The 12,129-nt window shown below is 45.6% G+C and overlaps 1 protein-coding gene across 1 annotated transcript in view; it reads left to right on the forward strand.

Moving 5' to 3' along the window:
• Positions 1-12,129, forward strand: part of LIMCH1 (LIM and calponin homology domains 1) — a 231,448-nt gene that overhangs the window by 55,864 nt on the left and 163,455 nt on the right. The gene's annotated exons all lie outside the window — the stretch shown is intronic.

The raw sequence follows: 12,129 nt of genomic DNA on the forward strand, positions 1-12,129 counted from the left end.
TTAAGGTGGATTTAAAATCTGGGCTCCCTAGTTTAAACAAGTGATGCTGGAATCCACCCCCAAACAGCATCATTTTCAACGGTGTTTACACCCTCAAAGGTGTAGCCCCCATCTCCTATTAGTTCCCATTGAAAACAATGGGGGATGGGGCACTCCCTTTGGGAATCCATAACTTTGGACTCCCTAAGCCAAACCTCACCAAACATGGGTGATATCATCAGGAGAGTCTCCCAAAAAATCCCTGAAATTTTGGTGCTGCTAGCTAGCCTAATAACTGTTCCCCCTGCAGGCCAAAAACTGAAAAAACACTGAAAATACAAAAAATCTCACAAACAAACCTGCATTTTTGGCGCCCACCACAAGGGGGCGCCCTGGGCAACTGCCCACTTTGCCCAATGGGAGGAACGCCTCTGGTCACTTATGTTTGAATATTTCCTATTAAAATGGGGTTTGGGAGCAGATAGCCCTGTTGGGGCACAGCAGAGCAATTCCTATTTGCTAGTGGCAGGGGACACACTACACAGCTGCGATATCATGAGGACACTGCCTCAGACCATGTACAAAATGTCTTTTGAAGGAGACAGCAATTGCTTGACCATGCTGGGTATGAACTATAACAGATATATGTTGGGGAGGACTATGATATTTCACACAGTGGCACACTGCACTTTCTACTACACAGCCTGGGGAGTACCAAGCTGACTTACAAATGTTATTTTAGTTTTTCACATTTGACATATCTGCCTGCTAGAACAAAATTAGGGCTGACCTCATTTTCTGATGTCAAGCGGGACAACGGCTGGAAAAAAAACAGATCTCAAAAATGTCACCAGTTATTGGATCTGACAGGTAACTCTTTCTGATGGTCAGTGCAACAAAATGGCTTCTCAGCAGAAAATCCAATCATGGTGGGAAACGGATGGGAGACAATTTCATCTGGGTAGCTGAACAGAAATCACCTTGCCGTGAGAATCTGCATCCAGTAGAAAAGATTGTGCACTGGAGCCAGAACGTCAATGTTATATTTGTCCTGAAACCGCCCTCTCCACCTGTTTGTAAAAGTGGAGGGAAATGTCAGATGTATACACTAAAGATTGACATTTGTAAAGCAGTTGGGTGCTGTGTGGTTTCTGGGCTGTATGGCCATGTTCTAGCAGCATTCTCTCCTGACGTTTCGCCTGCATCCGTGGCTGGCATCTTCAGAGGATCCTCTGAAGATGCCAGCCACAGATGCAGGCGAAACGTCAGAAGAGAATGCTGCTAGAACACGGCCATACAGCCCGGAAACCACACAGCACCCAAGTGATTCCAGCCGTGAAAGCCTTCGACAATACATTTGTAAGGCAGGTTTGAGCCCCCGGTGTATTCGACAAGTTGTGCAGTAAGAGGTTTTCCTGTGAGTCTGTGAAAGATCCTTTTCCTTCCCAATGCCATGTTTGTCGTTAATATACCTAGGCAGGGAATGTGACTGATGTCAACTGTCAAAGGCACTCTGCAGGTGAACTGGAGCATTGTTTCCTCTTATTTGCAGTAGAAAATCCCGTGTTCCTGCATTCCACATGTACAATGACAGGAAATTTCATTATGTGGCATGAAACCAATGGATTTCCCTTCTCTGTGAAAGATTTTGGGCATTGCATGTTTTGAGGAAGAAATACCCAGTTTGGAATCCACAGGCAATTTCCCCTCTCCATTGTGTCGAATAGGGAACACTGTTGCCAATACAACAGAATGGCAGTATTTGCAGTAAAGAGTTGTACAGGTAAACTGGTGTGCTTTTTTGATTGCCAGTATGAGCACGCAAGGGGAGTGGGAGAGACTCAGAATGTTCTGCTCTTTGAGTTCTAGAGGTATTTTGCAGCCCTGCGGAGTTCTCGTAATAGGCAACGCTGTTCTGTTTCCTTTCATACTTTTCTCCATATTGCACACATTACACAGTTTCTAAGCCTCTTTCGACTTATTTTGACTGCATTTTTCTTTGTTGTAAATAAATCTGGTAACAGCTGCGGGCAAGAAAAGGGTTAAGATCCCAATCTTTGGTAAGTGAGCATACTCAGGAACATTTTGACACAACATCTGACAAGCAGCATTTTCTGACATTGCACCACCTAATAATTTTCCATGAGGAAGAATAGTAATCTGAGTAGTTTTTAAGGAATTTTTTTGCCCTTAGTTAGAGATGAATGGGTGGGGGATAGAAAAGGAGACAGCTGCTACTACAGTCTTCTGAAGCTCATTGGGGGTTCTCCTATGCCGGTGGTTCTCAACCTTCTTAATGCTGCAACCCTTTAATACAGTTCCTCATGTTGCGGTGACCCCCAGCCCTAACATTTATCCATTTTACAGATGGAGAACACTGAGGCAGAGAGTCTTAGGCGACCCCTGTGAAAGGGTCATTCGACCCCCAAAGGGGTCGCGACCCACAGGTTGAGAACCGCTGTCCTATAGGGTTGTATATATGTCACCGTGAAGAGAACCTCTCTATGCCTCCACCTGTTCTCTGCTTCTATGTTTTGCAAATAAATAATCTTCTACAAAGCTGTTGCAAATCTGTAGTATTCTCTCCTCCAAGGAAATAGACTGGGTAAGTGCTGGCCAGTAGAATACTATTACTCTCTGCTCAGAGAACTGGGGTGAATGTAGCACTCTGCATTATCATTCATGATGGAGGTCCATCGTTGCTAGCAGTATTTTCAATAGTTGCACAAGTGAAAGCAAGTTCACCATGACTAACTTATTATGGCATCCTGAGGCTCTGGGATAGTAGACAACCAGGAAAACTTATGGTGTCAGCAAAAGCCCTGCATGCCACGTTTGGCTGTGGCCCAAGAGAAGTAGAATAGGTGGCATTTACATCTGATCAGATTGGAGCATGCATCGGCGGGCACAGCCAAAGTCCCTGGAATAGTTGGACTTCTGCAGCAAGAAAGAGCCGTTGCAACTCGGTCAATAACTTACTTTATAAGGGGAATTTTTTTTTTAGAATAAATGTTTGTATACCTTGGAAATGATCATAAATTTCTTGATGTCCAGGTTTCGCAACCAAAATTGGATTGTCTGCTCCAATCTGATCAGATGCAAATGCACCCTAATCTACTTCTCTTGGGCTGCAGCACAACACTGAAACAAATCCCGCTTTGTGGATTTTCTCTTCTTTCACTTCACCACCTACAAGATTGTCATTAATTTTCAGATGTGGTCCCTGAATAGTAGCTATTTTGTGCGCCACTTTTTTTTACTGCAGCATATTACAAGCGCTACATATACATTTTTATTCCGTTCCTGCTCCCAGGAGTTCAGCCCACCCACCCCCCATTCGCAATTTTTGTCCTCACAACAACTGTATGAGAAAATGGTTCAGGGTCCCTCAGTGAACTTCATAGTTGAAGGGGGATTTGAGTTTAGATCTCTTGCTCTAAGGGCCTAACTAAACTGAAACCAGAACTAAGCTGCCTTTTCCATCTTGGTAGGGCCCTGATTCCATCCTGGGCCCTGCCTCTCCTCCCTTCTCCTTTGGCCTTTAGACCGGGCGCCTGTGTGTGTGTTTTTACACAACCTTTGTTGTTTAATCTGTATTTATTGTTTTAATTGCTGCTGAATTTTAATGAGTTAGATTTTATGTTATATTGATTTACTGTTCTGGAAACAGTCATGTTGTGAGCCACCTCAAGCCCTTTGGGGATGAGGCGGCCTATAAATTTAATAATAATAATAATAATAATAATAATAATAATAATAATAATAATAATAATAATAGCTAATAGCCAATGTGTCTAATAATAGCCAATAATACTGGAAAGAAACTTACACCGATCACGAGGATTTAAAGTTGAACTACGTAAAGACTCTGGCACAAACCAGTAAAGGATGGTCCCAGTGGTGAGTTGGCACACTGGAGTGCAGTGCCTAAAAGATCTTGAAAGCGGCACTTTAAAACAATTAGGCGCTGACAAAATCACCATATGTCAGCTGCAAAAGGTCCACCCTACTCGGCTCTGCACGAGCTATTATTCGTCCCGATACATCCCACAGTCCTAGATTCTCGGGACGTGCCCGACGCGTGATGTAATCCAAAATCCAGCATACTCATCTTGTTTTGCTGTGTATAACTGTTTTTTGTAATAATAATATGTAATAATAATAATAATAATAATAATAATAATAATAATAATAATAATAATAATAATAATAATAATAATAATAATAATAATAATTTGTCCTTGGGTCTTCCTTGGGTCTGACATTTGGAAGTTCAGTCAGATATGCCTTGCAAGTTCTGTGCTAAAAACCTAGTAGTTTCCAGTCATCTAAGCATCTGATTTACATTGGGATCAAAACGTACTGTGTCTCACCTCCCATCTGTAGTCCCTAACCGCTCCCCACCACTGTGCAGAACTTCCCAAACACTGGCTACCTGGGAGACTTTCCCCGTGCTGGGGGGCCCTCGTTTTTATTTCATTAAAATAAATACTTCCCCAGCTCTATTTGTGTTGTAGAGGAATTAATTGAGGAATTAAGCCCCTCATCCTTAGGAGAGTTGCTCTTCAGTAGAGGTATCATGCCCAGCTATGCTAAATACTGGATTTCCTACTTACGCTGTAAAAACTAACTACAGTTGTTTTAGGAAACCCCATGGCATGGTATCTATAGCTACGTGGAGGTAGGCAATGGCCAACTACCTCTTGTCTGTTGCCTAGAAAACTATGAGGAGTTACCGTAAGTCAGTTATGACTTGGTAGCACTTTATGCTCACACGGCATCTATATGAAAGAAGACAATATAGGTCAGTGATGGTGAATCTTTTCGAGACCGAGTGCCCAAATTGCAACCCAAAACCCACTTATTTATCGCAAAGTGCCAACACAGCAATTTAACCTGAATACTGAGGTTTCAGTTTAGAAAAAAGGTTGGCTCTGAGGTGCGTGTTATCCTGGAGTAAGCTTGGTGAAGCAACCGTGCAACGCTTCGAATGGGTGAATCATGACCCTAGGAGGGTTTACTCAGAAGCAAGCCCCATTGCCAGCAACCAAGCTTACTCCCAGGTAAAGGATCACGTTTTAGTTCTTCTCGCCCCCCCCCCCACATGATGAACTCTTCACGTTTTAGTTCTTCTCGCCCCCCCCCCCACATAGAGGGTTCTGAGTGTCACCTCTGGCACACGTGCCATAGGTTCGCCACCACTGATATAGGTATTCTTGGGGACTTGAGTGCTCTGTCTTGAGTGGATGTATGCTCCTGTTTAGTTGTTGTGGATAGTCTTCTGCTGCAATGTTCTCTTCCTTTGCCACTAGGCAAATAGCAAGATCACTATTTTCCAAGCAACTCCAAAGTGTCTAGCACGAGAAGGAAATGTGCTGACCAGTGGAGGACCAGCAGAACGAAATATGCTAGCCATGATGATATCCTTGGAAGCGACAGATGTCAGTGGGGGGGAAAAAATCTAATGTGTCTGACCGAACATGCCTCAGTGCCTTGATCCAGTTCCATAAATTCTGCGATCGCCTTCATTTCTCCTCCGTACAAGTAAATACTTTAAAACGATCAGTTGAGTTATGAAGTACCACAAATGTATCTGTTGGACAGAGGGAGGATGCTTTCTTTCTGGGAAAAGTTCTAAATGAACTGTGGCAGATGAATGTTGATGTTATGCATTTTTTGCTAAGCCGACTCTCCAGAGAGGCAGATTGCTCGAGAAAATAATATTTTTGTGCGCGTAAAAGCAGTACAGTACAGTCCTCGCGCTTCTTTCAAGTGGAACTTTTAACCAATCTCCAAATGTAGTAATAATCTGAAAGATGAAATGGCGATTGCTGAAACAGAGCACCGATGTGGTATTCAGAGCATCTGTTAAGTGCTCTCTTGCACTCAGTGAGACGCAGAAATGTTTTCATCAGGGATTGCGCGCGCTGATTCTCGTTTGCGCAAGAGATTGCCCAATCAGCTGGGCTGTTTGAATTGCATTGCGCGTTGTGTCCTGTTTCATGTACCCCCATGTTCTGTTGTCACTCTGTTACTGCTTTTAAAAGAAAATGGGGTGATGTTGCACATTCCAGACAGTGACTTGAGTTGTCTGGAAAAATTAGATTTGGAAAATGGTTTAGTGCCTGAAATAGTGTCATCTTAGCATGTTTATTTTGACTTTTAATTAGTAAACTGAAAAAAGCGTTACGTTTATACTAGAACTGAAGTATTTTAGTAGGAAAAAAAATAAAAATTCCCTATATGTTAAATTCAAAGTGTTTTTTGGAAAAAAGTGTTTGAATAATTCTTTAAAAATTTAAATTGCTATAGTACTTACTTCTCTTGTGTGTGTGTAAAGTGATGTCAACTTGGAGCTGACGTCGCAGTCCTATAGGGTTTTGAAAACCAGGGGTGTTCAGAGGTGGTTTTCCATTGCTTTCATCTGCATAACAACCTTGCAGTGGTGTACCGCCAATGGGGACATAGGGTATCCCATGTCCCTGGGTGCATGCCACCGAGCCCCGCCCCCCTGGCCTCCCTGCAGGCCGCCTCCTGCCCTCCCTAGAAGAAGAAGAAGAAGAGTTTGGATTTATATCCCCCCTTTCTCTCCTGCAGGAGACTCAAAGGGGCTTACAATCTCCTTGCCCTTCCCCCCTCACAACAAACACCCTGTGAGGTAGGTGGGGCTGAGAGAACTCCAAAGAACCTTGACTAGCCCAAGGTCACCCAGCTGGCGTGTGTGGGAATGTACAGGCTAATCTGAATTCCCCAGATAAGCCTCCACAGCTCAGGCGGCAGAGCTGGGAATCAAACCCGGTTCCTCCAGATTAGATACATGAGCTCTTAACCTCCTATGCCACTGCTGCTCCCTAGGCTCTGGGAAGGGCAGGAGCCAGCCTACAGGGAGGCTGGAGATGGAGGGTGTGGCTTGGTGGCGGCCGGCCCATGAGCCAGCCTGCCACGGTGGTGTCTGTCTGTGCAGCCCCCAAGCCCCACTCTCTCTCGGTCTCCCTGCTGGCTCCCATTAGTGGGGCACGGGGAGGTGGTTATACCCCTGGGCACCATTTAGGCCCGGTACGCCACTGCAACCTTGGACTTCCTTAGTGGTCCCCCATCCAAATACTGACCATGACCCACCCTGCTTAACTTCTGGGATCTGGTGAGATCAGGCTAGCCTGGGCCGTCCAGGTCAAGGTGCTACGTATGTCTCTTACATTGTTTAAGGAATGAAGCTGAAGGCACCACAAACCGCTGACACGTTCTTTTTAGTCCACCCAGAGAATTGTATGTGAGAGGCCATGGACATAATCAACCACAAGGTCCACTTGCCGTATCATTACTTGCATTGCTTGTGGGTGCCCCATCAGGTTTGTTTTTACAGTATGCATTCTGTTAAGTAAAAGGACACCTATAAACAAGATTTTTAGCCCTAGTTTTGATTTCATCCGCGTAGGGAATCAAATGAGCTCATAACTTGATTTTAAAATGTTGATTCATGTATGCATTTACTGCTTTATTTCCCTGCCCTTTTTTGAAATTACTAAGACATGCATGTGCTCTCTTGCATGATTCTTGCACGAGCATGTGCTCTCTTGCATGATAATCACCAGAGCAATACTAATTACAGATTTGAGATGTGAAGCATACCTAATATATTGGGGGATCTTTCCAGTGCTCCGGGGGCAAAAAGGGAGGCATGTGTGCATTTAGCTTCCTTTGCCCCTTCTGCTCAACTTTTGTGCCCAAGTTAAAGAACCTCTTTTGAGACCCATTTCTCCAACCTGATCCCTGCAGTATTATTTCCATGGCGCAGTGACTGCTTAGTACCAAAAAATAATTGTCTTAAGTTCTTCTATTTTTGTAAAGATCTGCTTATTTTAAACACATTGTGTCACTGGAGTAGAGATTAATAGACCTTTTGATATCATTTGTACATTAGTAAATTATTAAATGAGAGGCAGCCAGTGGTGGGATCCAAAAATTTTAGTAACAGGTTCCCATGGTGGTGGGATTCAAATCTTTAATGGCGTAAAATGCGCCAATAGAAACTGAAGCTGGGCCCGGGGGGGCATGAGGCGGGGAAACGTGGCCAGGCATTCTGGGGGCATGGCATTCCTGGGTGGGGCTGTGGCATAGGATGCAGCCACTGTGCCGGTCCTTGGGCGGGAAACGAATGCACGCAGGCGCAGGCTGCCACGGACGCTGGTGCACCTCTTGCTAGACTGCTTCAAGTTCTGTGCGCTACTGCTGAGAGGATGGGCGTAACTAAGGCAAAAATCACGTGGCAAAATCACCAATTAGTAACCCCCTCTCGGCACACACAAATAATTAGTAACCTACTCTCGGGAACCTGTGAGAACCTGCTGGATCCCACCTCTGGAGGCAGCGCAGTGTAGCAGTTAAGAGTGGTGGTCTCTAATGTGGAGGACTGGGTTTGATTTCTTGCTCCTCCAGATGGAGCCTGCTGGGTGCCCGTGGGCCCGTCACAGTTCTCTCAAAACTCTCCCAGCCCACGCAGATGCAGGCAATGGCAAACAACCTTTGAACATCTCTTGCCCTGAAAAACTTACAGGGTCGGTCTAAGTCAGCTGTAACTTGATGGCATATGCATACACAAATTGTTAAAATGCAAGAATGATTCTGTTTACATACAACGAATGCCTTTTGAAAAATGTGAATTAGAATTTCCCTTGCATACCAGCATCTCACATGTTGCGCTTAGTCAAACATGTCTGCTTCGCTCTTATTTTGGGAAAGAATGAAGACAAAGGCGGGAGGGAATACCAGTGAGATTTATCCTAACATATAGGATGATGCTTCTGCTACAAATTTCCCTGGGGAAGTTTTATAGAGGTATAATTCCTTCCCTCTTTGCAAAGTGCTAATGGGCTGTTGGGTCGAGTTCACAAACTTGATCTTTCAATTGTAAATAATTATAAACCAGCCCAAACTATAAACTTGGCCATCTGGTCTCTGTAATGACTTTCAAAATGGCACTGAGTACTTTGTGGAGGAACATCTGAAAAGCAACTTTTAGCAAGGGGGGGACATGTCTTCAATCTGTGGATTCATGGCAGTTGTGTAACATCCATTTCAAGTGAGTCAGTTAATTTCCCCTAGCATAAGACTGAAGTGGGCAGTGTGAACTGAGTAAGCATAGGGAAGCTGGAACGAAAACATTATAACTGCTGGTTCTGGTGGGTTTTCTGGGCTGTGTGGCCGTGGTCTGGTGGATCTTGTTCCTAACGTTTCGCCTGCATCTGTGGCTGGCATCTTCAGAGGTGTATCACAGTGTGTAACAGACTTCCCTCTGTGATACACCTCTGAAGATGCCAGCCACAGATGCAGGCAAAATGTTAGGAACGAGATATACCGGACCACAGCCACCAGCCCGGAAAACCCACCAGAACCAGTTGAATCCGGCCGTGAAAGCCTTTGACAATACATTATAACTACTATTCACTTCAGAATGGAGTTCTACTTTGGGCTACAGTTTCTAAGGCCATCTTGGTCAAATGATGAGTGTCATCCCCAACTATGAATGGCCGTAACAGCAACTCATGTGAACCCAACATTATATTTTCACTTCACTTCAACCAGGGATGAAACTCTGCCTGGGAAGTCATTGGGGAGCAACTTTGGGGGTCTTTTAAACTTCTCCTTCCTCTTATCAGCAATAGAAGCTCAGTACTGGGGAAAATCGCTGAGATTGAGGGAGCTTTTAAACACCTGACTTTACCACTGAACTCTTTGGTCATTTATGCATACACTACTTATCCCATGACTGAGAAGGAGTTGGGTTTTTTTTACTTCCCTATCCAGGCCGATCCGCCATTTTGCCCACTCACCTCGTGGTTGCCATGCAGCCTTCATTTTGGGAAGTTGCCTGCAAGACGGACCTGTTCCGCCAGGCGTTTGGCCAGCCTGGTTAAAAATACATCTGCCATGTCATCTGGCCTCCCGTGGGCACAAGGGGGGGGGGAGGGGGGTAGCCAGACGCCGTCCACCTTTTTAATAGGTTCTGTTTTTATGTCATTGGTATTTAAATTATGTTTTAATGTATGTTTTAACCTTGTTGTGAACTGCCCCGAGCACCAATTAGTAACCCGCTCTTGGCACACACAAATAATTAGTAACCTACTCTCGGGAACCTGTGAGAACCTGCTGGATCCCACCTCTGGTCAGACATCCACCAGCAAAAGCCTGATTGGAATCCTTCTGGCCACTCCTCTTTCTGGTCCTGGGAATTACACTTCTTACTTGAGAGGATGTATCCAGACATAGTGAAAAATTGCAAGAAAATGTTTCCTGAAAACTAGTGAACCTTAATGAATATTAATCATCCCAGCATATTTCACTGGGAAAGCAGGGAAAAGAATTATTTTACAGGTCTGCCCAGGTAGCTTACATTTTCCAAATTTCTCAGTTAAGTTCAAGGAATGGAGGAAGGATGAGGAAAAGGTCTTTGGTAATCAACTGCAGGATGCGGTGGCGGGCAAGCAAACACTTCAGGCCGAGGTTTGTGGGTCTGCTAAATCACATTCAGAAGCACATTTAATCTGTCCAAACCTGCTTTTGTTTAGGCAGCCTGTAAACTTCTTGACATAAAACAAACTTTAAAGAAATATCTGGCTTTGAAATGGTGACCAAAGACCACAACGTAATTTTTCATTATTAGCTTGGGAGTAAATATATCGGCGTTCTGACTTGTGGCTTGGAGAAGTGACGCCAAGCAAACATCTTTGGCTCTTATCTAAATAAGTTAGCGAGATTCAGCTAGTAAAATGAGGATTTTTCTGTCAAGCAACAGAATTAAATTAAGGTAGTGTTCCTATATCAGTGATGGCGAACCTATGGCACGGGTGCCGGAGGTGGCACTTGGAGCCCTCTCTGTGGGCACTCGCACACAGAGACCTCATGTAGGGGGTGGAAAATCACCCCCCACACACACACACACGCACCTAGGCTGGCCTGGGCCACTGAGCACGACATGCGTGCACCACGGTGGGCAGGGAGGACTCGGCTGGCGGGCCTGGTGCCTGTGCTCCGGGTGGCTGCTGCCCGAGGGGGGGGGGCGCAGAGGAGGCAGAGATGCTAGAGAGGCACAGAGCAGTGCACACGGGACTTGCTGGAGGCTAGAGCAGACTGGCAACTGCTTGAGTGGGTGGGGCGGAAGAAGAGGGAGCCAACCATTTTTTTTTCTAAACTAAAACCTCAGCATTCAGGTTAAATTGCTGGGTTGGCACTTTGCAATAAATAAGTGGGGTTTTGGTTGCAATTTGGGCACTCGGTCTCAAAAAGGTTCACCGTCACTGTCCTATATGATGAAATTATAGTAGCATGAGTGAATGTGGGTAGTAGATCCAGAAGGGGACGGCATACACTTTGGCCAATTACGGACGGAGGAGCTTACCTCCTCTCCGCCCCGTCGCGGCATCAGGGGTGCTCCTGAATCGCTCTTGCTTTCCACGGGTAAAGCCGAGAGCAAGAGCAGCCGGTGCATGGCAACTTCCTTGTACGTCAAGTTTGCCGTATGCCACTTCTGCTCCCCGTGCGTGGCAACTTCCTTTTACGTCGGTACAAGGAAGTTTGCTGCGCCGGGGTTCAGTTGCCAGCATGCATGGGAGTCTCTTGCGTAATTGGCCTTTGGGTCTTCCGTCTTCTCAGAGCGGCTCTGCAAGATCTTGTGGACATAAATGCCGTTTTCTTTGCATGATTTGGAAACCCTGCTTTTTTCAGAGCTCTTGATCACACAGGGAGATTGTTACTCATATACATCCAATGGGCTGGGCGGGGCACGGCGGGGGCGTGACCGGGCATTCTGGGGGCGGGGCATTCCTGGGCGGGGCTGTGGCAAGGACGCAGCCGCTGCGCCGGTCCTTGGGCGGGAAACAATGCACGCAGGCACAGGCTGCCACACACGCAGGTGCATCTCCTGCTAGACTGCTTCAAGTTCTGCGCACTACTGCTGAGAGGAGGGGCGTAACTAAAGCAAACATCACATGGCAAAATCACCAATTAGTATCCCCCTCTCAGCACACACAAATAATTAGTAACCTACTCTCGGGAACCTGTGAGAACCTGCTGGATCCCACCTCTGCATATGTTCTGATAAGCTTGAGGCTGTGCAGAGCGTGATGCCATCATCTCAAACCCCCACCTCCCGTG

Source organism: Sphaerodactylus townsendi, linkage group LG10 (assembly GCF_021028975.2).
Source record: "Sphaerodactylus townsendi isolate TG3544 linkage group LG10, MPM_Stown_v2.3, whole genome shotgun sequence".
Taxonomy (NCBI): Eukaryota; Metazoa; Chordata; class Lepidosauria; order Squamata; family Sphaerodactylidae; genus Sphaerodactylus; species Sphaerodactylus townsendi.